The 25028-nt window shown below is 42.2% G+C and overlaps 1 protein-coding gene across 1 annotated transcript in view; it reads right to left on the reverse strand.

Annotated features, from left to right (window-relative positions):
- The window catches only part of ETV7 (ETS variant transcription factor 7), a 741840-nt gene that overhangs the window by 420098 nt on the left and 296714 nt on the right, over nt 1-25028 (reverse strand). The gene's annotated exons all lie outside the window — the stretch shown is intronic.

Genomic DNA, 25028 nt, shown 5'->3' on the forward strand with positions numbered 1-25028 from the left:
AAACAAACATCTCATGTTAATAAATGCTGAAACAATGCCTAACAATAAAATACAAAACATCGAAATAGCACCAAGCCTTGCTCAGCTACAAAAAATTACGAGGAGCAAAATGGATGCAAGCTTCTACCCAGGGGCCCTTACATCTCACAGTCATGTTTGGCTTAGGGGTCTTATGCAAACAAGGCCATGGTTCGTTTCCAGCTTAAAAGACCTAGTTTTCAGAATGTAATGAAATAACTTGTAAGACAAAATGGACCCCTTGCAAAATGAAAATGCAAGCAATGAACTTTGCCCTGAAAGACTGTAACTTCTAAACAAAGCTGGGGATCTGAACCCAAGGCCAAGTCTAATTCCTTCACTGTACAGAAAATGTCACCTAAGCCACTAGTGAGGGGCTCAAAGAGAAAACAAAAACTGAATGCAACCAGCACTGAGTTTTTCTTTTTGTCCTCCTTTGCCATTTATGAAATATTGGGGTAGCCCCTGCTTCTACATCACCCCATCCTGATCTGTGATGTAGCAGACAAAGTTTTACAGATCTTAGTTTAAAATGGTTTGTGCTTCAAAGGTACTGTCTGCAGCTGCTCTGTTGAAAGTTATTTCAGGGTGTCGGATGCATGCCCTGTTTTTATGCCTTTCTAAAAGTACTGAGATGCTGATGTGCTTTGTGTAATTTTTTCCCTGTGGCAAAGGCAGGTACATGTATTAGTTAGACTGTTCATCCAAATGCACCTTTTCAGCAAGAGTTGCCTTGTGTTGGGGCAGTTTCGAGTTTCCATTGACTGTTTTCTTCTGTCATTGTGACACACGCTAGGGAGACTATTTATAAATCTCAGAAATCTGGGTTGATAATGCCATTGCGTCCTCTTACTGTCAAAAAGAAAGAAAAAATATGCACCAACTAAGCATCTAAAATAAAATTTGCCCTTTATCTTTTTTATTTTCCATTTCCATTAAAGGCTTTTCATATTAAATGTTTTGTCTCCCACTGACATGACAGCTGATGCTGTTTTCTATTTATGGGAGCCTAGTTTGGGAACAGTGCCAGTTCTACTGGGAAAATCAGCATGAAGCAAATAATAAAAAGGAACAGGCGGTGAAATGTGCCCAAAGCATCTCATTTCCCAAAGGCCTGGACTGTAACCTTCAAACACTTAGGCCAAATTAGATGGTACACAAAATGCATAAATGGACTTTACATTTTTACACTTTTGCTTTATATAATGGGGCAGGGAGAGTCAGAACCATGACACCCAAAGGGGAATATTCACTTGCTTGCTGTCTAGTAGCCATCAGCAGTGGTATCTTCTATGACTTTGTCTAATCTTTTAAAGCCTTCCAGGGTGGAAACCATCACCATATCTTGTTGGGAGTGAAGTCCATAGTTTATGTTCTGTGTGCAGAAGGTAAAGGGACCCCTGACCATAGGTCCAGTCGTGGACAACTCTGGGGTTGTGGTGCTCATCTCGCTTTATTGGCCAAGGGAGCCATCGTACAGCTTCCGGATCATGTGGCCAGCATGACTAAGCCACTTCTGGCGAACCAGAGCAATGCATGGAAACGCCATTTACCTTCCCACCAGAGCAGTACCTATTTATCTACTGGCACTTTGACGTGCTTTCGAACTGCTAGGTGTGCAGAAGGTACCTTCCAGCAAAAGGTCAAATAAGCAGAGTGAGCTTAAGGTTTGTCCCCTGAATGGCAATGGTAGGTCCATTGTTCCCTTTCAGATAATCCGTCTTCAGTGTGATGGCTGTGCATTTATTGCATGGGATGCAGCTCTCTTTCCCACTGGTAGTCCTTTTAATCTGGGGATTGCTCACATTCTCCCACTGCCATTTTATTGTTAGGAAAATGCTGTTCTTTCCTCTGGAACGTCTCCATTGTTGCAAGTGCATATGTTTTCTGCTATTATAGGCATGTATTGGGTAGTGCTTTCGAACTGCTAGGTTGGCAGGAGCTGTCAGCATCGCCCTTGAGCCAGTGCCACTAACTGGACTCATCCACTTCAACCCCGACTGGGCTAGGCGAGCTGGGTATCACTTCCAGAGACCACCTTCTGCACAGGAACAGGTCAAAGTGCTGTGGACTCACAGCTTAGTGTTGTGAGCACCGGATTCACTCCCACAAGAAGACAGTCGTCGCACAGCAGAGTATAGCAGAGCATAAACGACTCAGAGAGCAGCTCTGTAGAATATCTTCTTTATTCTATCTACAACTATTATACAACTATATACAGAGCTAAATGAGCCTTTTGTCTTGAGTTTTCTTCCTGAACTCCAGCGGTATGGGGGTTTGTCTGCTCCTTTATAGATTTTTTAAAAGCTGTTTTAAGAGAACTGGAGAATTTGCACAGCAGAATATACAGTTGTACAAAGAACCTCAAAGACGTACGTTTATATTACAAACCTAGCTAGCTGATCCTTTTAATTGGCAGCAGGCTTAGCAGTTCTACAAGGTTTATTTCCCCCCAATAACAATCAAACTGGTAGCGAGGCAATGCAAACCTACTGCAATAAAAGAACACAAACCCATTAACACAAATTCTAAAACCCCGTCCACAACCCCAATGCAAGCAAAATATAGCTATAGGCTTTGGTGCTTTGTCAGCACTGAAGGACTTGCTTGCCATTCAGTGTTTGATCAGACAAGAGGCAGCAGATGCCCCACGTTTCCGTCACTGAAGAGGAGCTTCTTCATGCGCTTCTTACTGGAGCTACTGCTGAGTATGAGCCGTCCTTCCACTTGCTTCTGCCAAGGCTGGTGACAATTATTCTTCCTGATCAAAAATTGAGGCTCTTCCTCAAACCTCTTGAGTGATGCTGGAAACCAAGCTTCAGACTCTGCACAGGAGAGATAAAAAGACTCAGCGTCAACACCAAGGATTTCCACACATAATGAATCACCACCCACCTTGTCCCTACTGCTCTGTGTGTACAATCAAAACTCATTCATTCTGGTGGGCAGAGAGAGAGCTGAAGGTGGCTTGTTAGATATTAGAAGCAACGTTGCCCATGGCGAACATTCATCCCACACTTTTCTCTGTTTGCAGGGAAGGTTTTTCCAGGTGGTGTGTACATCACAAGACATGATGCCCCTATTGTATCACTTTCCATACTCCTTAAAAAGATTGTCTCTGCTCTCTAGGCAAAAAAATATATACTGTCATCCTTGGACCTGTGGCATTTTTTTCATATGGTTGCATATTGTTAACCCTAACAGAACTGTCTTACTGTATTAACGATGCTCATCCCATAAATGCTCAAGCTGTAACAGGGTTAGAAGCCCAAGCCAAGCCTCAGTAAGTTTTCTACAAGCTTCTAGTAAATTTGCAGACTAATAATTTTTGCTCCTTGCACATACAGGAACATAGGTCTCTGCTGTGGTGTCTGAGAATAGCACATGGGTCAATCATAGAATATTCGCAGCTGCTCTGAAGGAAATGAATGGATCTTTGGGTATGGAAGGGAAATTCTTTACACAAAAGAGAAAAACTGCCTAGGACTCCAAGCAGTAGGTCAGCATGTTGGGTGCAAAAATAATATTTTAGGTCCGTTAGCTGGCAGATCTTCATGGAGAGGCTACTACATGTGTGCATAGATGCATTAAGCAGCACTGGACATGGCAGCATACAGTAGCAACACACAAAACAGGTGTTAGGGAAATCATGCTTGGAGTCTACACATGAATTTGAGCCTTAAATCACTTTCCCTATTAAATTATTGCCATTGCACAAGGCCACGTGTCGGTCTCATTTCACTTGCCTAGCCGTGAGGAGGACCTGACTATACAATTACACAGGCTTGGCAGCTCACTGGGAGCCAACACCATCTGCAAAAGCCATCCCTGCTGCAAAAGGAAGGAGACTGATCTGGCTCTGATTTCCTCTGTCTAGAAAGCTCTGTAAAAAGGTAGTGATATTGGTTGTGTGCTCTTCTCAGATGAGGGATGAATGAATCGGTCAAGGTAGTAAAATATGATTCTGGGTGTTCTACATAAGTTGCAGAAGGAATGGCAAAGTATGGCTCTGGCATGTCATCTGTTATCTCCAGAGCGTGCTTTCATTCCTGATTGTATCACATTCTTCCCCACCAAAGCTGAGACTTTCTTGCACCTTAACATTCCTTAACATACAGTACCAGAGCCAACAGCTGTTCTGCTAAGCAATCATATGCCTCAAGTTCATCATATGCCTCAAGTTTCTTGCTTCTTTTAATGCATATCTAATGCATATCTTGTGGACATCTGAAAAGCATGAGGTTGGCGAATGATGCACTAAATCGTGTCTTTTTGAAAAGCAAAGCAAATAAAATCTGTCTGAAGGGCTGTGAAACTCAGAAAACTCTTTTTTAAAATATGGCCATTCTTCTTGCTTATTTCAATGTCTGTCTGGATTATCTCTCAGCTTAGAACAAACGAGAGGAAAACCATTAGAGACAAATGCTTGGGCAAATCAAGAAATGCTCATTCCCTTTAGCAATGAGTCAGTACACAGCCCAGAACGAATGTATTTTGATTCTGCAGTAAATCACAGCAGTCGTCCTGATTCAGAGATGCTCAGATGCTCAGGAAGTTGTTCACAGCTAGCTGAGTGGAAAAGCTGTGTCCACATAGACATCAGATGCAGAGCTGGCAGCTCTACATTCCCATTGACATACGGATGCATAAGCACGCTCCCAGCCTTCCTGTATGCAAGGGAGGACAGAACTGCACTGCCTAAATTGCATTGGCCTGCACATCCGTATGCCCACACCAGCAGTAACCAACAACAGTCTGTATGTGTGGAGTGCAACTACTTGGAACTGCCTCCTTCATCATGTGAAAGAGGGTTTAGCATGTCCAGGCATCAAAAAGCCTCTCCTGCACACACAGGATGATCATCACTGGGCAAACAGGCATAACTGACCGGATGGTTTCTTTAAAAAAAGGCTAATCAAAGTGCAAAATAGCACCCATTTATTATACAGCAGTTCAGATGATGATGATGATTTTATCATTTTTACAGCTGGCCAGGTGTGTTTAAGGTCCAAGGTTGGTCTGTAAAACAACACATACACACCGTAACACAATACAGTCGTACCTTGGATCCCGAACGCCTTGTGAGTTGAACGTTCTTTGGAACCCGAACATCCAATGGGGCTTCCGCAGCTTACGATTGGCTGCAGGAGCTTCCTGCAGCCAATCAGAAGCCACGCTTTGGTTTCCAAACGTTTTCGAAGTCGAACGGACTTCCGGAACAGATTCTGTTTGACTTCCAAGGTACGACTGTACTTGCTTTCAGGTAATGTCTGTCCAAGTGTGTTTTAAGTTTCCAGAAGGTACTCATCCTTTGTTTTGGAAAGTATTGGAGCCATGTAGCACCTTCTAAACATATTTCTACGAATGCCAGACTCCTGGCCATGATGGCACCCAGCATAAGATATGGTGGCTGACAAACCTTAGAAGTTAAGCAAATGGATGCAAGCAGCGTTCCACTAAACCAGCCTTCCCCAACTTGGAGTTTTGGAGTACAGCTCCTATCAGGCCCAACCAGGCGGATTAAGGATGACCTAAATCATGTCCTTCTGAAAAGCAGAGCAAATAAAACTGAGAAGGGCTGTGACACTCAATTAACTTGCCTTTAAAAAAAAGTCAGTAGACATGTCCACTGTCCCCTTTACACTAACTAAATTCTCCTTGCAGAACAGAAGTTTGAACATGGTTCTTGCAACGTGCTTTGTAAGAGATAGCACATGGCAAATAGGTCTGTATAAACAATTCCTAGAAGGCATTAATCCATGACATCCCCATCACCCAAGGGAACGAGAGCTTACAAGGCAGATGGATAGCATTGCTGCAGATAATGGTTTCATTCCCATGTGGAAGTGACTCATGTGTAAGACTTCAATGCTAAGGGCTCCGTCACACATTAGATACTGTATACACCTAGGATTTTGTTTTACAATCTTCAGCTAAATAGGGAAAGTGTGCTTGCATCAAACAGGTGTTTGGAAATGCATTGGCTCAGGCATGTCTCTGCAGAACGTGTGAATACTTAGCAGTCCAATATACTTAGGAAAAGTTTAGGCCCATTCTGAACGTTTAGAATATAAAGCTGAAAATTGCAGGGGATGTTTATTTTACAGCTGTGACAAGCATATGAAAGATCCAAAATATCAAGGGTAAGGGAAAGCTGCCATATTGGGAAATGGTCAATTTCTCACCCTTTAGCTAAAAGCACCCATATATATGAAAATAACAAGATATGCCTGAATTGAACAAACCTCACTGAAGGCTCTTGCAGTCCAAATGATAAGGGTTGCTGAGAGAATGATTTTGCAGAGGATTTTAAAACTGAGGGATTGGGGAGATTTATCAGGGCTATCCAAGCAACGTGCCTTGGAGATTTCAGCTTTTCATTCCAAATGTCCAGGTCAAATGCTAATGTCACTGGAGCTAAAGTTACATGTGTTTGTCTATATATGAGTTTTATAGCACATATAACATTGCAAAGGCAGCCAAACATAGATTGCACCCATTTTTGTCATACAAATATAACCCTTCTTCAGACATTAGCTATGGCAGCCACATGCCTAGCTACATACCTGGGCCACAGTCCAACACAATGTTAAGCATGCTGAAGCACTGAAATCAATGGGCTTCAATACACTGAACAATGTGTTATCCTGGGTCTCTGAATTTGCCCTTTCAGATAGTGCCTTGGTTTGGGCTGCTATTATTACGATCACTTTAAAAATAAAAGTTTTATAGTCCAAATTGTGGGACATATTTTCAGCCCTCTTCTGCCACACAACTAAAATTAGCATTCCAGCAAAACAGGATAGCCACATGGGTCAGATAAGGACGAGCAGACCTGCTTATGAAGCCTAGAAACAGGATTACACAACCCACGCACAGCTCCAAACACACATCCTGGATAAGGTTTCCGGGGTGGGACTTGATTGTTATTAATAAATATCCTGAGATCATGCAGACTGAAACCTGGGAAATTAATTTCACCATCAATGTGGGATGGAATAAAATTTCTGATGGGTATATAAACAGATTCCTATTCTAATGGCTAGCTTATACTTGTCTACTCAGAAGTAAGCCTCACTGCATTTGATAAGACTTGCTCCCACGTTGTTGTGTCTAGGACTGCTGCAAATATCTGTTTAAAGGGCTGAAGTCAACCCAGAGCTTCTCCACACTTGTTCTTTACAGGAAGAGGTCTGCACTTTAATGCTCCATACCCAGGCATTTATTTTTATTTATTTATTGCCCAGAGTTTCCCCCATGAAAACCAGCTCTTTAAAGTAGAATCAGAGCAAACGTCAATTCAGGTTTCCCACGGATTGAAGTTTGCTCCAATATAGCTTTAAGGAATGGGTTTTCACAGAGACAAAAAAGGGCAAAAAAGAAAAGGGCTCTCAAACATGGGGATTTAAATAGTGGGCCATGCCTGGGGAAAGTGAGGGAAAGGTTAAGTGTGTCTAAGCCGCCAGTTGGAAGAATGGTATGCTTTAGTGTGGCTTAACAGGGATGTGGGAAAGGTTCCCACAAACTTACCTAATTTGCATTTTCCAAAATGCTACACAAACTGAAACACTGCAACCCTGTGAAATTTGCACTTCTCTGAATTTCGCAGTGTAGTTCTTCAGCGAAGCAATGTGCTCAAACATGCAGATACTAAGTTAAAGTTGCCATAAAATGCATATATTTCCAAAATTAGCCTACAGAAATGTATTATATTATGGGAAATTGCTTTTCAGAAGTGTGTGCATCAGGTAAAGTTCCAATTAAAGATGTGCATATTAGGAGAAATTCACACTAAAATGCTGCTAAATTTTCTTGAGGACTTATTTTCTTTTTTAAAAAATCACAAACTGTTGTGGAAATGGGGAGAAAAGAACTGAAGAGAGTAAAAATGAGAAACTGAAATTGACAGAATCACCTGTCCCTAGTTACCAGTGTACAATAGTTTAGTCTGCATGATTTCACAATGACAGTGATGCCTTGATAGTCAAAGCTCCAGTTGACAGCACAAGGGTAGTTTGGATATCATTGGTCATTACTCAAACTGCTATAATAAGCTAGTGCATATTTTGGTTGCCAGCTTTTGTTTTAGTTTTTTAATTGTGGCACATGGGCAAGGCCTGGGGCCGGAGGCCAGATTTCACTGAGTCCAGAATCGTTAGGTGTTTGTACAAGTAGAGGCCAAGTTACTTGCATAACTTGTCTTCAGATGAAATCTGGTAACTAAAAACTGACTGAAAGTCTCAGCCCCAAATAAGACGTTGTTGCTGCAAACACAGCTAGGATGCTCTAGCCAAATAGGCTGCACAGCAACAGAGCACAAGCTACAGATCTAGAGTCTCCTACCTTAGCAGCTCCAAGTGCCAAGAACATAATGCAGACTACTCTGGGCTGCCAATGGCCAAGAGTAATAATATCTTTGTGCCTATAATTAGTGCTTATTAGCATACTTTGAATCAAAAGCAGGCCTGGTCTCTCCTTAGAGTGCTGTGCTTTTGACAAGTGGCTGAGTAATTGGCTCTGGTGCTTTGCGACTCCTTCAGCTGTGGTACTCTGCATGGCCAGCTGCCCCAGGGACCTTGCAAAGGCCACAACCTCCCCATATTTCATAGACTTCTTGTTCAGCAATCCTCGGCTCCGCATGTCTTAATGATATAATAACTTGCAAAGGACACGTCTCTTGGCACCACAATGTACTCGACATGAAAATTTAATCTCTTCAAATAATCATACATTATAAAATGCACACAATGTTACATTCATTTGGCTTGGCACAGGAGCTGCCCCACAAGTGTCTGACCAAGTTCTAACAAAAGGAATCGGAGTTCCATGCTCTTAGGATTGCTGCTAAATGGAAATAAGGGGAAAGTCTTCACTAGCGCCAATCTATGGATGGGCTTTTTGTAACAGATCCATGCAGAATACCCGAGTAACCAGCGCCACAGATGAGTGCGGTTGGTAGTGCAATTGTAATGTCCAAGTCTATATTATGTGATGTGAGGAGCGGTGTCAGCAGTGGATTATCTAACACCACATCTCACTGATGTAAGAGATACACTATGTACCGTAATCTTAGGCTCATTGGAAGCTAGACACTAGTGGAGACACAGCAATATAATTCCTTACCAAGTATAGCAGGAATGCCTCTTCAGACATTGTGTGTAGGGAATTGTATGAAATCACATTTAGATGATCATGTTATGATTGCACATATGTCTTTTTTGCGGCAGGGAGAGATTCCTTCTGAGAAAAGATGATTAGTCAGGGCTTTCCAGCCCTGTAGCTTACAGCACATGAACTAGGACTTTTCTGCACACACACCGAACCACCACCAGTGCTGCCACTCTGTAGCCTCCATGTGAGATGGAGTCTGCACCAAAGCCTTTAGACAGTGGCACATACTAATGTCACTGGTGCTTAAAGACCTTTGTCCATGTGTTGTCAGGCCTCAGCCAATGGAAATCTAACAAACCTGGTGTGGCTTCTGACAAGTCCTTTGAAAACTCCAACGGGTTCTGGCTGGGCAAAAGAAAGCCCAAATCCAATTGGAATTCTGTCTTGACTCATAAAATGGACTGTTGTGGTTTGAGAGAAGAACCTGCTCCATCTTGGGTGGGTGTTGCTTTTGAAACTCAGCACCATCCACCCTGCTGTGAGTTCAGCCCTGCACTTCCTGAGGGGCCATCAGCGGGTGCAGTAGAGACCCCTTTTAAGGGGCAAGGGCCAGTGCAGGATTAATTTCAAACCTGAGTAAATCCCAGGCTGGGATGCTCTGTTGGAGTAGAAAGGTTTGATGGGAAACAGAAAATATGCTGGACTCCTGCCCTGGCTGGTTACAGAGCCAGAGAGGGGACTCCATGGGGCTCAATGGAATTGCATGAAATTGCACAAGCACAAGGCGGGGTTGTGCCCTCAGTTATGAATGGGGCCAATGGAAAGCTCTCAATTTTGAGCGGGTTTTTAAGCCTAACTTGATAAGAGAAGTGAAATCTCAATGGAGGGGGTGTCTAGTTGTCCCTGTGATGTCTGCCACCTGTCTGTCTACCTGTTTAAGGGTATGGACTAGGATTTTCACAAGGAATAAAAAGCATTGTGTAAAAATGGGACCTGGACTAACTGAAAACTCCTGTGATAGGTGCTGCTAAGGAATGGGAAGTGGACTCTTGTAGGGGAGAGAGGGCTCACGAAGTCTACATGTCCTCTCTCTCACACCACAACGTTTGTTATGAAGGTGAGCTAGACAAGTCAGCAGACCACATATCTGCACATTGACAGTTCATGCCACTGAAACCACAGAGGCTCTGCTGATTTCAATTAGGTGAAGAGTGCCAGCTCATGGCACACAGAGAAAGAGATGCAGAGTTTGGCAAAGAGGGACTAACAATTACAAGGAAGAAACAGGAGGAGCTGTCCAGCTCCGCAGCACTACAGTAGCTCACCTCAGCTTGCATCTTGTAGGCTTCAAGAAAAGCTAATTTCAAGGTGTGTGTTTTTCCCACTCCTCAAATGTAGGAGTCTGCAAATAATACTAGCTGAACAGGGCTCTCATGCAGGTGCATGTTTGGTCTATAAATAAGCCAGCTTATCACTCATAAAAGCAGAGGGTTTCTGAGGCAACCATTTTGAAACAGCACTAGGTGTGCTTAACAAGCTAGACCCAGATCTAATGAGGTGTGCTTGAGCCATACTTGGCACAACTATGCCAAAGACACTATATTTTATTTGGGATTCATTTACAGCCTCTAGGGGTGATGTTCCCTTTTCCTTTGTATTTCTTTTGAAACTTTGTGCAGGGGATTGTAGGCATGCACAAGCTCACATAAGAGTGTTGTTTCATTGCATGGATTTAGAGCATGGAACCCCTGAGGTGCCACAACATTCCCTTGCAATACCTCTTAGTGCATAATTAAGCCAACATTTTTTTATACAGTGTGTTTATTCATTATTTCCAACTATACACCACCTTTCAAGTATTTGGTCTCCAAAGTAGCAAATAGTGGGCTCAAACAATAAAGCATCTCTATGACCCTTTTAAAAAGGGGGTGGGGGTGGAAACCAGTTTTATACACACACACACACACACACACACACACAAACAAACAAACAATGTACCTGCTAAAAACAACAAAGACTCTTGTGACACCTTTACAGCTAACGAGAAAAGGAGAGGCAGGGCAGGATGCATAGGTGCCAACTCCCTGGGTGCCAGAGCACACACAAAATTTCCTATGAAGGGGCTGGGCACCCACAAATTTTGGTGCCAGGGCCATGCATGCTGCAAGGCACCCACAGCCCCAGACACCCATGGTTGCAGGGTCAAGCTGGCACTCCTGACAGGGTGGTTTTGCTGAGCTCTGGAGGAAGGGCTCCAACACAACAGTTGCACCAGCAGAAACTCGTTGGGCAGCAGATTGCACAATCCATTGTGCAACCAGGTTACCAGAAACCTGCTTATGCATTCCCTCATGCATCAATATTCTGCTGGCACGGGGGGGGGGGGGGCGGAGAATCACCAGTGTAGCAAGTATTCCACTGTGTGACTTAGTGCATTGGATACAGCCCAGTGAAAACAAGAAGTCTGGACTCGCCCCATTCAAAGCAACCAAATCAAGTTGGCATGGGCACTTTTGCTGTAAAGCATTGCTTCCTCACTATCTGTTTCTCAAAGGGAAATGTTAGAACTGCCTGTCACCGCTATAGCAGGCAGCAGGAGCATTTAAAAAATAATAATCTCATCCACTCACGTGGTGACACATCTATGCTTGTTCTTCCATAGTGTGGAGGGAGTAGGAGAACAATCAGTGAAGAAATGTGTGCTTATATCAGTACAAACATGAGATGATGGCAATGCCACAAGCTCATCTCAGACTCCTTTCCAGGGTTCTTATTTGATGTAACAAAGAGCTAATGACACTCTGGCAGCCAGAGCACAGAAGCTCATCATCATCTCTCTTTACCAGTTTATGTGAGATTGACTGAAGCAAGTTAGAGTTTTACAGCTATTAATTTATCACTTGCAGGGCCAGGGACTGTGGTTATTCTGAAGCCCACAGCATGCAGCAGAATCTGAAGTGGCAGCAGAATGAAAGTTACCTCGTGACCTTTTCCCCCCTAGATGTGCAGCTGTTTTACCCAGGAGGCTATGGTAGGGAGTGTTAGTCTGTCAAGTTAATCTATAATTACATTCAGGCAGCTTGGTGGGTTGAAGGAGGCTCTGATGAGGTGACAGTTACATGTGGGGTGAAAATGAACCTCTGGCGTTCATAATTCTGAGCCCAGGGCACCTGCAGCCACCATAATGAGCCTTGTTAAGGAACTTTTTCAGATTCCAACTGCAGCAAAATTCCTTCCATGGCACGTTTGTGGGCATGTCTGTAAGCCAACTTCAAAAACTACTGTTCAGGGCAAATGCAGATTATATACCGATCCCAGCCCAGTAGGCATGAATCAGGTGGTTCTGAATCCCGAGCCACTGTTTTATTTGATTTTGAGGCTGTAAGTAAAGCTCACTATTACAGGTGTTGCCACTGAGATGGCTGTTCTGGCACTGTGAAACTTCTCAGCAGCAAAGCCACATCAATGATGTGAACAGGAAGATACTGGAAAATTATGGTGGTTTCTCCACCACATGTTCACATTGTAGGGTGCCATGACCATATTAAGGACATGACAAAACTCAAGGGACAACAGCGGGCTGGCTGAAGCCTGTGTTTTGCCATAAAGCTCTGGATATTGGAATATGTGCAGTTGGCTCAGGACATGATAAGGCGTGTGGTGGATAAGTCCTACACCTCCCTGCCATTTAGCTGTTCAAGAACAGTGGGAAAATGGAGGTAACTGGCTGGCAAGGGCATCTGCCTTTTCCCTTGATGCATGGCAAGGGCAGACCTTGGTAATATGCCGCCCTGTGCAAGGCCATTAGACAACTTCCTCCAGCCTTGTGGCACCACTTTAAGCCGTGCTTTGGGAAGGAGGCGTGAGGCTCTGTCAGGGTCCTGGTAAGTGCTTGACCCGCTTTGGAAAGGAGGAGTCTAGGACCTTGGCAGAGCCCTCACACCTCCTTCTCGAAGCTGGGCAAGCGAGCGTTAACTGGGCTTTGAGAAGGCCTTCTCCTCTACTGTGCCCAATGCAACTGCAGTACTTGCATTTCCCCAAATTCACATCTGTGCATGGTTATTTGGCTTGCTGTCCCTCCTGCCTCCTCCTGCATCTGAGGGAATCTCTAATGGCTGGGTGATAGGAAAGTGCTGGTGGTTTTCTTCCAGATGAGCAACTCTACTGCAATAGTCTTTAAAGTGAAGCTGGTCCCCTTGTTTTATTTTCCAAGACTAGACCTGCTGCAACCGCTCTTTTTGCTGCAATGCAACAAGGTGCTGTGCTATTTCTTTCCGTGTCCAACAGGTGGCACAGGTATTTCACAGGTCATTCATTTTAGTCTGCAAGAAACATCCCTCATATTAGGAAGAGAAAGAGAGATAGTGGATTAGAGCTTTGGCTGGACTGGCTAGTCCAGAAAGTAATGGAGGCAAGCTTTTGTTTAGAAATTCATCTTCAGAACTGTTGTTGTTGCTATTAATAAAATTAAAATTTTAAAATAATAATAGTTTAAAATGTTTTTATTGCATAACACCATTACAATATGTAAACATTAACATTAAGCTATGAAAGCAGAATAAGGAATTGTTCGTTCATCTCCATCTAAACCTTAACATTATTGGTGTGGAAAGGGGACCAGTCTTCAAGTTAGCAATAGCAGTGCATGCACCAGTTTCATGGAGGTACCAGGGTGTTAGGCTGGAGGCAGGAAGGTGGGAAAGCAAATGTTTCATTCTTTGGCTGCCTTCTAACCGAACTGCCTTCTAACTGAAGCACCTTCAATTCCATCTGACAAGACTGCTTTAAAAGCCCAGTGGCTGACATGGGCAAGTCAGGGATTATCACCAGTATTTGGCCTAGTTATGTAGTTGCTTTTTCTTGGCCTTGATAAAGACCAGCTAAAATATCACTGTAAGCAACACCTCAGCATCGTCTGGTGCACCGCAGTAGCTGCACAAATAAATGGCCCAGAAGCTGTCACTAGGGGACGGTAAGCAAGCTGTTTGGTGCCTGTGATTCTAGTTGCTATGAGAGAAAATGTCAAATTATAAATTTATAGCCCAGCTAGAATCAAGGAAGCAGTCCTTAAATAGAGTGAGGCAGCCACCTCAGGCAGTTGTTTTTGGATGCCCTGAAAGGGTATCAAGGTGTTAGTTTTTTAATTTGTGAAGTTGTTGTTGTTGTTAAAGTTATTATTGTTCTTTTCTCACTGCCAAGGAAGAAGTGAAGAATTGGTGTGGTTATCTGCCTCAAAGTAACTTGACCAGCCTGAGGTACATCCTACATCCTGACTTGAGGGGACAGGGAGATTGACGGGGGACATTTGCTGTTCCACAAGAAAAATGTCTTTAGCCGACTCTGGTAAGATCATGTAACATTGTTATAGCACTGATACACCACCAGTCCTACTACATTTAGGTGCTGCCCTGAATTCCAGTTGCTGTGAAACAACAGGAGGTTTCCCAGAGAGGCATCTGTTTGACTACTGTGAGAAATAGGACCAGACTGGCCTTTGGTTGGATCCAGAAGGGCTGTTTTTATGTTCCTATGTTGCCACTATCATCTATCAAAGGCACTCAGGGAGCACACATATACAGAAACACTTATGCCATATCAGAAATGTGAAATAAGATGAAGCCCATGCCCGTTGCTCTTGTGCTAAACCTGTTGTTTATATTATCAGTTTCTCCTCGGCTGACAAAATGGCCACCCTCTCTGTCTATGTCATAACATCTACCATGCTTCCATTTGTGGGGAATTTCAAAGGCATCCAGCCACATGGTAGGATAGGTAAATCATAAGAACTAATCCAGTCATAAATAAAGCGTGATAGGTAAAATGTGGACTCAAAAGTAGAAGGATGACAGCCATTTTAGGGACACATAGGGTCACAGATTATAGCTTTAGGGGAGCCACAGCACTGTTATTAATAGAAGCATAGAAGCAAGAGGTACTAAGCATGCTGTAATTTTCACACTTGGTTGAAATAATGATCTAAACACTTCAGATAACTTGGAGCTATTAAAATGAGCCTGTTCTTTGTTGTTGGCATAGAATGTCCCTGTGCAGCATTTATAATTAGATCATAATATCACCACAATTTCATTCCAATTTGCTATTTACTCCCTGGCCAATGGCGGATTTATCAAATATTTCCCTGGTATGTTCAGACCAGAATAGGGCAAAACTGCTTTCACCTGAGGAAATGATTATCTTTATCAAGCGTAAATCTCTTCGCCCATGAACAACTTCTTCCCCATTGCACTTAATTGCGGCACTCTTTTTGTGTACACTTGAATAGTCCCGGCCATCCTTGGACATTACTTGGCATTCGTGTTACTTGAAATAGACAGGCATAGCAATTTTGCACTGCTGCACCATGGGAATTGTTGCAGACTTAAGTATGAGCTCTGAATTTGCATGCTACATTTGTCCACATGACTTCTTGCCCCAGGATAGCTAAGACTGCTCACACATGGACAGGGAGAGAAAGAAAGGGAAAAGCACGCATGATTGAACTGGCTCTGAGAGGAAAGCTGTCAGCCTGGCTCTTTCCACTAGTGTTGGCATTTATAGGGTTGGATCATGACTCAGCATACAGGATGTAAGGCTTGGTGTGCTAGAATGAATCAGCCTGTAGCTGGAAACAGGGGTGTGGGTTGGGAGATGATGGGGGATTATTTGTGCAATTTCTAAATGCAGAATGAAGTTCTATTTAAAAAGATTTTTCTTAAAGAAATGAAAACCAGGCTGTTCTATGTAGCAATTATTTGACCATTTAGAAGATTTTTAAGGATAACATTTCCATTCATGCAGTAAATAGGGTTTAGGGCAGGAATCTGGAACAATTGCTTTTTACAAGAGAAGGCAATGTGTGAGGACAATGTTCTGTTATTTAGTTGTAAGTCTGGCAGCTCCAGTACTAATCCAGTACTTACAGTTTTGCAGCTCCGGTACTTATCGTTCACATGCCAGGCTCTGAATGTGGGTTGAATTCTCCTTAACATAAATATGCAAAGAACTGAGGCACAAATGGTCCTTAACACACACAAAAAACCCTAGTCAATAAAAAAATGTATTTTAAAAACTACAGATTTTATTTTATTTTTTGCAGTAACATAATTATAATATCTGCAAATGTTTCAGTAATCAATTCTTTTTTTTAATATTTTTTATTGAGTTTATGAAATACAGAAAAAAGAATAGAAAACAGATTATAGGAATAAAATAGAAAAATTACAAATTTCCATGTTCTTTTTTCCATCAAGTCTAATGGACTTCCCCACATCCTCCCAACCCTGCATTCTCTGTAGTACAAAACATCAGCAATTTGTTACCTTGTTTCAATACTTATTGTATCCTTCATTTTATCATGTTACCTAATTTCAAATATGTTATAACCCAAATCATGTACATTTTCATTTAAACACAATAAAGTTATTTCATTATTCTACCTCTGACTTCTTGTGCCTTAATTTCCATTTCATTAATTTATCATTGCTGAAGCTAGAATTTCCTAAAAGGTGCATCTTTTAACATTCGTACAGCTTATAATGTTTTTTCAAATAGTCCTTAAATTTTTTCCAGTCCTCCTCAATTGTTTCTTCTCCCAAGTCTCGGATTCTGCCAGTCATTTTGGCCAGTTCCATATAGTCCATCAACTGCGTATGCCATTCCTCCAGCGTGGGTAGATCTTGTGTCTTCCAATGCTTTGCAATCAGGATCCTTGCTGCTGTAGTAGCGTACATAAAAAAAGTTCTATCTTTCTTAAGCACTCTCTGGTCCACCATGCCCAGGAGAAAGGCCTCCGGTTTCTTAGGTAAGGTAAATCTAAGTACCTTTTTTAGTTCATTATGAATCATCTCCCAAAAGGCCTTCACTTTCGGGCAGGTCCACCAGAGGTGAAAGAATGTCCCTTCCGCCTCTTTACATTTCCAACATTTATTGTCAGACAGGTGATATATCTTAGCAAGCTTGACTGGGGTCATGTACCACCGGTATATCATTTTCATAATGTTTTCCTTCAAGGCACTACATGCCGTAAATTTCATTCCGGTGTTCCATAACCTTTCCCAGTCTTCAAACATAATGTTATGCCCCAAATCCTGCGCCCATTTTATCATGGCAGATTTGACTGTCTCATCCTGAGTATTCCATTTAAGCAGCAGGTTATACATTCTCGAAAGTAGTTTATTTTTTGGCTCTAACAGTTCTGTCTCTAGTTTCGATTTTTCCACCTGGAATCCAACCTTCTTGTCCACTTTAAAAACCTCTTGAATTTGTGCATAGTGCAACCAATCTCGCACCTTGTTTTTTAGTTTTTCCAAGCTCTGCAACCTCCAATTGTCTCCAATTTTTTCAATTATTTCCCCATATTTAGGCCAATTGGCCTCCATGTTAAGTCTCTTACGTGCCTTGGCCTCCACCGGTGAGAGCCACCTCGGAGTCTTACTCTCCAATAAGTCTTTATATTTTGTCCAGACCATCAAAATTGCTCTTCTGACAATGTGGTTTTTAAACAATTTGTGCACTTTAACCTTGTCATACCACAAATATGCATGCCACCCAAAAGCATTGTCAAACCCTTCCAGATCTAGGACATCAGTGTTTTCCAGTAAAATCCAATCTTTCAACCAGCAGAAGGCTGCAGATTCGTAATATAACCTCAAGTCTGGCAGGGCAAATCCCCCTCTTTCTTTCGCGTCAGTTAATATTTTAAACTTTATTCGGGGCTTTTTGCCCTGCCAAACAAACTTGGAAATATCCTTCTGCCACTTTCCAAAACATTCCACCTTGTCCACGATCTGTAGGGCCTGAAACAAAAATAACATTTTCGGCAATACATTCATCTTTATAGCTGCTATTCGGCCCAACAAGGAAAGTTTCAATCTTGACCATGTTTCCAAATCTCTTTTGATTTCTGACCAACATTTCTCGTAATTATCTTTAAACAAATTCAAATTTTTGGAGGTCAGATACACCCCTAGGTATTTTACTTTTTTAACCACATTTAGTTCTGTTTCTTTCATGAACTCATCTGTTTCTATAGTTGTCAAATTTTTTGCTAGAACCTTAGTTTTTTGCTTGTTCAGCTTAAATCCCGCCACCCGACCAAAGTCAGAAATTAATTCTAACAGTCTTTTAGTACTAGAGACTGGCTCCTGTAATGTTAATACCAGGTCATCTGCAAATGCTTTCAATTTATATTGTTTCACTCCGACCTCAATTCCCTGTACCAACCGGTCCTTTCTAATCATGTTCAATAGCACCTCCAGAACTGAAATAAATAGGGGGGATAGAGGGCACCCCTGCCGTGTCCCTTTTTCAATTTTAAACTCCTCTGTCACCACATTGTTTACTATCAATTTGGCTTTTTGTTCTGAATATATTGCTTCTATTCCATTTTCAAACCCCCGCCCCACTCCCATCCCTTCCAAGTTTTTCTTCATAAACATCCAAGAGATATTGTCAAAGGCTTTCTCCGCATCAATAAAAATTAAAACCGCTCTAGTGTTAAGATTTGTTTGTAGAAGTTCCAAAATGTCGATAATGTTTCTTGTGTTATCAAACAAATGCCTACCAGGGAGAAAGCCAGCCTGGTCCTTATGGATCACTTCATTAAGCACTTTTTTAAACCTACTTGCCAAAATGTCCGCAAAAATTTTGTAATCCACATTTAGGAGTGAGATGGGGCGGTAGTTCTTAAGCTGGGTCTTTTCAGTTTCTAGTTTGGGTATCAATGTGATGAAAGCTTCTTTCCACGTTTCCGGTGCCTTCCTCCCCTCCATAATCTGGTTACAGACCTCCAACAAAGGTTGTGTCAAATAGTCCTTCAAAGCCTTATAATATTTGGAGGTAAGTCCATCGGGGCCTGGAGATTTGCCTAATTGAAGGTTCTGAATGGCACTTTCAATTTCTTGCTGTGTGATATTACTATTCAGGGTTGTTCTCATTTCCTGAGGTATTTTCTGTAATCTGTTAGTTTTAAGAAATTGGTCCACCTCCGAATCTTTCTGCGGCCCTTGTGAATAAAGTTCTTTGAAATATCTCTGGAAGCACTTTCTAATTTCCTCGGGTTTCTGAACCATTCTCCCTTCAATCTCTAGATTTGTAACTGTATTAAGTTTTTGTCTCTTTTTCAACTGCCATGCTAGCAGTTTCCCACACTTATTTGCTGATTCAAAAGATCTTTGTTTCATTTGTTTAATTTTCCATTCCACCTCTTGATTTATCAATTTCAAATATTGTGCTTGGAAAAATTTCACTTCTCTCAGCACTTCCTTCGACTTGGGCCTGGATCTTAATTTTTTCTCTCCATCTCTTATTTTTTCCAATATCTTCTCCTTCTTTTCATTCCAGAGCTTTTTCTTGATCGTGTTTTGTTGTATTAGAAACCCTCTCATGACTGCTTTACTTGCGTCCCAGATTGTTCTTTTTTCCACAGTGGTATTTAAATTTATCTCAAAATAGTCCTTTAAAGTTTTTTGGGCCTTCTTAACAATCTTCTCGTCCCTTAGTAAGGTGTCATTCATTTTCCATCTAAAGGATCCGGTTGTATTTAGTCTCAGTTCCATTTTCAAAGCGTTATGGTCGGAGCAGGTTTTTGGGCAGATTTCCACCTTTCTAGTCTTGGGTGCCAGTCCTCTAGTTATCCATATTTGGTCGATTCGTGTCCATGTCAGATGAGCTTCAGAAAAGAAAGTTCCTTCTTTTGCTAGGGGGTTCTTAACCCTCCATATGTCAATTAAGTCCATATTGTCAGTCATTTCAAAAAAGGTTTTAGGTAGTCTGCCATCTTTCGTTATGTTAGCGCTTTGTGACTTATCCATATTTACAGACACAACCCCATTCATGTCGCCCAACATAATGATGTTGTTGTCCAGCATAATCTCATGCAGCTTCCTGAAAAATTCCGATTTTCCTTCATTTGGAGCATATATTCCTAATATCAAAATTTTTTCTCCTTGTGTCTGGATTTCAATCGCCAAAATTCTGCCGTGTTCATCTTTAAATAAAAATTTCGGTGACAGGCTCTCCTTTGCATATATCACCACTCCTCTTTTCTTGACTTTATCCGAAGAAATAAATTCTTGGCCTAATCTTTTGTTAATTAGCACTTTTCTGTGGAGCCTTGTCACATGTGTTTCTTGCAGGCAAATAATGTCCAATTGTTCTTTTTTCAAAATATGAAATACTTTTCTTCTTTTTTCCGGAGAATTTCCGCCATTTATATTCCAACTAAGAAGCTGCAAAGACATCCTGGTCTAATTGGTGGGTCCTACAATGGGGTGTCTAGGTTTCCCTCCGATCCCGGAGGTGGTAGTGCTGGTCCAGATCCAGACGGTGTAGGTTTTGGAGATGGTCCCGGTGGTGGTGGTGGCCAAGAAGCTGCAGCTCCTTTCTGGAGGTCCTCCTCGTGGTCGGGTAGGAACTTCTGCTGGTCCTCAGGTGTTTTAATTCTTACTTTCCTTCCTTTGTAAGTAAATGATAGTCCTTGCGGAAACTCCCACCTATAAGGAATTGTGTTATATCTCAGCAATTTGGTCAGATCTGTGTAAGTGGTCCTAAGATCCAAAAGATGTTTAGGTATATCTCTATAGATTTCAGCCTTTTTACCTTCTATCTCCAAAGATTTTTTAAAATGTAGGCCTAGTATCTTGTCTCTTTCCTCTCTTGATCTCAAAATAACCAAACAGTCTCTGGACTTATCTTTCTTTATCGATTTTCCCAGTCTAAAAGCCGTCACAATTTTGAAATCCTTGTCTTCCTCAATCCCCCAGAATTTGGAGAACAAAAGTGTCAAAAATCCCTCTAAATTTCCTTCCTCCAGTTCTGGGATGGCCCTTAACCTGAGATTATTTTCCTTACTTTTCAGTTCAACCAATGACAGGTAGGCTTGTTGTTCCCCTACCTGTCTTTTCAGAGGCCTTACTTCCCCCTTAATCTCATCAACCTTTTTGTTCGCCTGTTCTGCTTTTTGACTGGCTTCCACAGCTAGTTTATAATTTTCAGCCGTGGCTCCTTGCAGTTTCTCAATTGCCTGAGTGTGCTGGGAAACCTGATCAGATAATTTACTAATAGAGGATGTAGCTTGGTCAATTTTTGATGATTGATTGTCCACTTTTTGATTTAAAATTGCCAGTTGTTCCAAAATTTGTTTCAGGACTGTTTCAGATCCTCCAGTTGCCATGTCTTCTGCAGCAGGCTCTTCAACTTCCACCTCCTGTGCTGTCAGCACAGTTGGGACAGATGATCTACGTTGATGAGTTAGGGTTGTTTGAACAAGTTGCACCGGTTTCTTTTCTTTTTCTTTAGCTTTGGCTGCTCTTGTTCTCCCTGAGCCACTCATTCCACACCTGCCTCTGTTCAAGGTCAAATTATCTTTTATTCCATGAGTCAGACAAGTCCAGAGTGTAAACAATTAAACCACAGAAAGTCACAATAAAGTACAGTTCCCAGGCCTCTATGTCTCCACAATCCTCTAGGGGGGGTGTTTCAAAGTTTCAAGGAAGGAGAGAACTCTTTTCCGCCATTGAAGTTCTTATATTCCCTATATTAAGTCTTAGTAGTTCCAGAGCACAAAAGGAAGGTTCCCCGGGCTTTCTATTTCTTGAAAAGAGGCCACAAGGTGTCAAGAAGGGTCCCAGCAACAATGTTTAAGCGTTAATATCTCAGTCTATGTAACAGTTTAAACTCCAATAACAGTATCAGCAGTTTGACAGTTCTCTTTTGCACACTGACAGTCCGACAACTGGGTTGTCCCTTTTAACTCCGCATAGCTCAAAATTAGGAAGAAAGTTCCAAGAATAAAGTCCACAAATTTTACAAAGATTTCCCACTTGTCTTTTCAATACAAAGTCTATCAATGCACCCTTATTTTGCTTTTACGATCCCTTTTGAACGCTTCAGCGCACTTCTGAGCCGTTGCTTTGATCTAGTTAGCAAGATCGGGAGACGGACTTCCTGTTACTCGCCTCCCGTTTTCAGCCAAATTCCACGATTTTAGTCCAATATTTAGTTCCCCTTACTCACGGGTATGTTGCAGCCAATTTCGATGTTTTCAAGAAGAAAGGTCAGCGCTCATCAGCAGCAGCAGCGCGGCTTTGCTTCCACGAAAAGAGCGATGAACTCACAGCGCCGCTCCCCCTTTCACGTTCCGGAGCCCCTTACGAGGTTCCTTCTTCGTTTCTGGAGGGACTTTTGGCACCCGCCGAGTCCCACGGCCACAGGCTCGCTCTGCCTGTGGTTTTTCTTAATGGGTCTCCGCTTTGCCGCAGCGGACGACCCTTTTTTGTGGAGCCCCTCTTCACAGAGTAAAGAGGACCGCCATTGCCGTTTTGCGCCGCCTCCGGAAGTCTTGTTTCAGTAATCAATTCTTAACAGGCCAAATCCTTTGCAGCATATTTCAACAATATGCAGCACAGGATCTGGCCTATCAAGGATTTATTAAAATACTTCTAAAATATACTGCATAGGATTTGGCCTAGTAAGGCTTTATTATTTGCCTTTTTGTATATATGACCATTGTTTTATTGTAATAGAGAATCCTGTATTTTTAATGCATTTTCCCCTCAACTCTGATTTTGGTTGCTGAGTTTTCCTCATGCCTACACATCTGTTGCAGCCCTATGAAGAAAGTATAAAACATGATGGTAATTTTTACACCTATCTTGCATAATTATCAATGGCTTCATTAAAGAGCAAGGGGAACTCTGGTCCTGCCCCAAACCTATAGACATGAGCCTGAAAGCCTTTTAACACCTGTTTGCACCTCTCAAAGGGACCTTTGTCTCCCTATGGATCCTTCCCTCCCACAGCATGTGGCGAATGTTGAGCCTTGCTGTTTCAATAAGCCACCAGCTGCCAATGTGTCTGCTTCCTTCTATCACAGACATGTGAGTTATGTCACTGCATAAGTACAGAAGAGGACTGACATGTGTTAAGTAACAGTTGCAAGCTAACATAGTCAACAGCAGAAATAAAAAGAAACATTGAAGACCCTGATGAAATCTTAATTGCAACATGACAGATTTTGACAGGATCTTCACTTTCAGGGGTTAATACAAAATACAAACACACAGCTAAATATTGCCTTAGGCTTAGATCTCCACAAAGAGGGAAGCTTCTATGACCAGCAAGCAGAAAATTCCATCCATCGAAGGGTTCCTTTTTCTAACCTGGAGCCCTCAGCCTAATCCAAGCATGGCCAAACCTGGCCCTCCAGCTGTTTGGGGACTACAATTCCCATCATCCCTGACCACTGGTCCTGTTAGCTAGGGGTGATGGGAGCTGTAGTCCCCAAACAGCTGGAGGGCCAAGTTTGGCCATGCCTTTGTTGTGGCATGGAGGGAGGAAATAGGGGGGAAAGGGAGGTGACAGAAAGAGAGAGAAAAGGAGCAGTTGTGTCCCTCCCAATATGGGCTCTGGCTCCCCACTACTGGCATAAGACCCGCCAGAAGATTTTCCTCAAGGGCATACAGCCTTCAGTGAAAAAGAAGTTTCATTGTACCTGAAACAGACTATGTAAAAAGAAATTTAGTGACAAATTCCAAATAGCTGCATTGTATGTTTATACCAATGTGGTGGGAGAAAAAAAACACCCCACCCCTGTATGGTTCTAGAGATGTTTACTCATTATTTGACATGAGCAGCATGCTAGATGTATCTGATACATATATATGGAATTGAGCATTCAGTGTGATGGGTCTCCGGCTGCTTCATAATAATAGTAAGCCAAAGTGTAAGAAAGAACAAAAAGTAATGGGAATACAAAATACCATCCGACAATACATACTCTGTACGTTTAGCGGAGTACATAAACCAAGCAATTTATGCTAGACATGAATGCAGTGCATTGCTGAATGGGAGATGGTGACTTTTTAGCATGAGAGAGTCATAATGCTCTTTATTCAGCTCATGAACAGGGCAGTCACATAGCTATGCAATGATGCGGAAATATTGGTTCCCCTGACAGCAACTGCATTCTGAAATATTTCCTTTTAGGTGAAGCAATCCTGAGGTCCAAGATGGAATGTCGACAGTCTGGGTTAGGGGTCTGTTCCCCCTTTGGCTGTATTTATGAAGAACATGTTTTAAAGATCATTGTAATCTACACATGGATCCCTTTCCTGCCTGTGTAGATTGAATCCTGACCACCTTTTGCACACAGAATCTGCAGAGACCCCTTGAATCACATGGGACTCCATTAAGTCCTGCTAGTAGTGTATATGTTATACAGCTAGTCAACACACATCATGGTGTGGCCAGGAGACCAGACCAACAAATCCTACAGCCAGCCTTCAGTGAAGCAGGGGTGGTGGTGAAAGAAGAGGTCAGAAACCTTTGTTAGAAACTATTTAGAGACTCGCATTGGGTTTACACAAGTGAATGCCACGGAGAACACCGCGAAGTGCTGTCTGGAATCTCCATTTCTCTATTCTGGTCACTGAGATATAAAAAGAGATGAAATCACTAGGAAAAGTACTTTGGCGCAGGGAAAGATACTCACTTTCCATAGTCGGGCAATATTATCCTTGAGTTGGCAAAGTCTATTAAGGAAAGCAAAAACACTGTCACCTTGAAATTAGTGGACGTTTCTGAACAAAGATAAATGAATAGGGGATTAAAGATCGTTTTAATTGTATGATATACATTCTTTTTCCTTTTTAAAGAAAAGGCAGGCTTGAATATTTGGACTAAATAAATCACTGCTGGCTGCATTTCAGGGGTTGTTCTAGATGACCCTCAAAAACCCTGCAGTTCTACGGTTCTGTGATTCTATAATTCTACTATCTATGCAGGACCGATACGTCTTTTGCAACTTTCAGATGTGAAGCCTTGTTATACTGTCCAGTAAACTTAATGCCGAGAGCCTCCTGCTGTAAACTTTATTTATTTCTAATGTAAGTTTCTATTGC

Source organism: Podarcis gaigeae, assembly GCF_964106915.1.
Source record: "Podarcis gaigeae genome assembly, chromosome: 6".
Taxonomy (NCBI): domain Eukaryota; kingdom Metazoa; phylum Chordata; class Lepidosauria; order Squamata; family Lacertidae; genus Podarcis; species Podarcis gaigeae.